This window comes from Lathyrus oleraceus, chromosome 5 (assembly GCF_024323335.1).
Source record: "Lathyrus oleraceus cultivar Zhongwan6 chromosome 5, CAAS_Psat_ZW6_1.0, whole genome shotgun sequence".
In the NCBI taxonomy this organism is placed as follows: domain Eukaryota; kingdom Viridiplantae; phylum Streptophyta; class Magnoliopsida; order Fabales; family Fabaceae; genus Lathyrus; species Lathyrus oleraceus.
The window spans coordinates 416,650,090-416,653,787 of NC_066583.1; the positions used below are offsets into that span (position 1 = coordinate 416,650,090).

General features: G+C 34.7%; 1 long non-coding RNA gene across 2 annotated transcripts; it reads left to right on the forward strand.

Moving 5' to 3' along the window:
* Positions 1 to 713: 713 nt before the first annotated feature.
* LOC127085171 (uncharacterized) lies at positions 714 to 2,284 on the forward strand. 2 transcript variants are annotated; one of them, XR_007788976.1, is made up of 3 exons: positions 768 to 1,158; positions 1,379 to 1,567; positions 1,782 to 2,284. It is a non-coding gene; the product is annotated as an uncharacterized LOC127085171 (long non-coding RNA). The 2 variants fall into 2 exon arrangements; XR_007788975.1 differs by having other exon boundaries at positions 714 to 1,567.
* The last annotated feature ends 1,414 nt before the right edge of the window (positions 2,285 to 3,698 follow it).

A 3,698-nucleotide genomic window follows, 5' to 3' on the forward strand; every position in this document is an offset into this window, starting at 1 on the left:
ACATACAATGGTTAGAATCGATTCAAAAGGTAATGGATTAATCAATGAAAAGTAATCAAAGATCTATCCTATAATCAAGGAAAATGAAATTAGACACACAAAATATTCATCACCTAAATTGAAATGGAATTTTCAATTTACAATATGATCATAAACCAAAGAAACGATTAAATGGACGATTAAAGTGACTATTTATTCTAAAAATTAAAAATCTACCTAAACATGCATTAGGATCAAAATCAATCGAATATGACATTCAAAATCCAAAATCAAGAATCAAATCTAATGACTATGATTATACATATCAAATTGAGTGAAAATTAACCTAAGTTCTAATCACGGTAAAAGCAATGAACCATATTAATCTCAACAAAAATCCACATAATGAAATAACGAGATTTAAATGACTAAAAAGTTATTCGTGGCAAGGTTAATCAATCACAGATTAATTCTGGAAAATTAAGAAACTAAACCTAATCTAAGAAGTGATTAAATCTAATTTCTAATCTAATCACCTAATCTAAAATTATGTTAGTTCCTAATTATAAAAAATTAAGACTTAATTCTAATATTCCTAAAAAACTATGAATTAACCTATTTCTAATAATATCTACAAGACAACATCCAGGTTAATCAAAATTGGAATTAAAATTTATAAATTAGGTAAGGGCTAATCACGATTAGTGGGGGGTTAACATGAACATGGACTATGGGGGGTGCATGAATGAGAGGTGAGGTGTATAGCTGGGGGAAAAACACTTGGGCCAAAGGCCCAAATCCGGGTCTTCCATGACATTACCAAGAATCGGTCCAATTGAGATGAGGAACGTTCCAACTCAAGGGAAGACGCTCGTGACGAGGACAGTAAAGGAAATGAAATGCAGAAAATGCGTTTATGTTGGGGTTGAAACCTACCGTCGATGCCGAAAGTTTCCAGTGTGTGGCCGCCGCGAGTAATCACGAACCTTCAACCGAACTCCTTCGATCTGTGCCGTCTTCGCCGCTACGTTAGGTGAAAGATGAAGACAATGCTTGGTCACGAACTCGTTCGTTGCGTAAGTTGTATCTTCGGTTTGGATGACGGTAATGAAGACCGTTGAAGTTGGCTTATCAAATCTCTACGGCGAATCTTGATGAAGACGGAGCCTCTTCCAAATCGTGAGTTCTCTTCCCGATTTTGTTTTCGTTTTCTTCTGCTCTCCGTCGATCTTCCTCTTCTGTTACACTTCTTTTTCCGATTTTCTTCTTCTGTATTCTGCTATTGTTGAGAGATGGTTCTAAGTTGCCATGTTGTTGGAAGTATGGGTGATGGAAAGGAAATGTTGGATCTTGGTATCGGTAGTGTTTTTGACAAGATTTTGTTTGGAGTTTTCTGCAGAACTGAGTTCTGAATGAAACTCTGAAGGTAAAGTTGCCTGGAGTTGGTTATGGTGTGTTGAAAGTTGAAGGCTGAAGAACTCGGTTGGTTGCTGCGGTTATATAGAGTTTGTTGTGATTTTGGAGAAGATGGAAGAGAGGTTGAAGATGAATGTGGCAATGAAAGAGAGAGAGCTTCTGAACGGCGAAGGTTAGATTTTATAGATTTTCCAAAATCTTCTCTTCTACTCTTCTGTTAGGATTCAGTTATAAGTCGTTGTCGTTTCAATTTGTTAGTTCAGATGTAGTTATGAAGTTCGAGTCGTGTCCATTCTATTAATTGGAGTTCTGAGATTTATTTTTGCTACTGGTTAATGTTAGAAGTTTAATTTTAAAAACTGAGATTTGTTAGCTCCCTTTTGCAGGTTTTGTATCCGCGTTTCGTTCGCGTTTGGGTTGAGCCGCTCATGAACTTTTGGTAATGCTTCTTTTCCACGCCGGCGTTGCCGTTTTGGCTTGATTCTAGCGTGTTGTAGCTTGGCTTAATGTGTTAAGTAGCAGCTTATGAGTTTTGATGCATTGGCGTTGGTGTGCTGCTGTTGTCATGGCTTATATTTGAAGCTCTTTTCCATAGCAGCTTTTTGGTGGTTGTTGCGCATTGTAGCAGCTGGTTTGCGGAAGCCGTTTTGTGTGGTGGCTCGTTTTCGTTTGGACTTTGGCCTTTGCACTGCAGTACCATGTGAGTTGAGTAGCTGGGAGTTTGGAAGGTGTTTGAGTTGCAGTTGTTGTGCAGCTTTTCGTTGTAGCTGCTTAGGATAGTGAGTTTGAATGTCGCTTTTGGCTTGGCTCATCATCACATGTACTTGTTTTGGACCTTGGAAGTATTGTGTTAATTGGTTAATGGCCAAACCACATGGATTTAATTGGATGCAGATTTTGGATACAAAGTGGATTGGATATTATTCTTTTGGGATTTTTAAAAATGGATTTGAAATATGGACATTGGATTTTTAAAAAATAGCTTTTGATATTGAAAATGGATTAAAATGAAATATGGATTAATGAGCTTAATTCTAAGAAAAATGGGCCTCTCTAAATTAACAATAATGATCCATTCCCAAAGATGAATAAAAAAAAGGCAATTCTAAAGATTAAATTGGATTTAAGAATTGATTTGAATTATGAAATTCCATTTGAATTATCAAGAATTAATTTGAATCATCAAAGTTGATTTGAATTTCCAAAATCAATTTGAATTATACGAAGGTTAATCTCGACAAAAAAAAATGGCGAGACGACATTCAACATTAATCTAAATCAATTTAAATCTCCAAAATTACTTTGAAAGAAATGATGAAATAATTTCCAAAATTAATCTAAAATCTCAAAAATCATATTGAATATCCAAAATCGATTTTGAATTAAAACCAATTTGAACTTCAAAAATAAATTTGAAACTAAGATCAATTGGGAAAAAGATTATGATGCAAATGATGAAAATATGAATTGGATAACGACACGCAGTGACCCAATGAACCCAAATGATCACAAGACTTGTGAATCGTCTTAAACCATGGTTGGATGAAATGACTAAACAAATGTATCAATGCACCAAGAAACACATGAATTCAAGTCATGTACCTCCTTGTGTTGCACCATGCTTATTCAAATGAGATGAATGTATGCGGATGATATGCAAATGTTTGGGGTTAGGGACCTATATGAGCATGTGAAGGGTAGGGCGAATTTTGGGGTATGACAAATATATATGCAAAAGATGAGGTTTATGCATGAAAATAAATTGAAACAAGTTAATAAGTGTCAATTATTCACACATAAAATTACCACAATTTAGCACTTATGAAACTCTCCCCAACTTAGAACTTGTTTGTCCTTAAACAAGAATCAACTATCCTAAAGAAAACAAAAGCAATCATGACCAACAAGTTTTTACAAACAGAACTAAATGTAGTTCAAATTTCAACAGTACAAGCAAATAAATGTTTAACACTATAGTACAACGATACCATGACTAAGAAACAAATTCTGAGCATGAAACACATGTAAAAAATTCTAAAGCAATACATTTTCAAAGATGAATCACACCTAACACACAACGTCATCAATGGATAAAGAACCAACATGAGAGACTTGACTCACACCCAACAATCTTGCTAACATCTAGATCAAATTATGCATTTATCCAAAAAATTAATATTGAAATCCTAAATCACGAATCACAAGGACTTCAAAGGTTGTAATGTGGCTTGGGTAACAAAAAAGGTTCATTTCTAAATGTAATTGAAACAAAAACCTTTCCTAATCATATGGGAGTGATCACT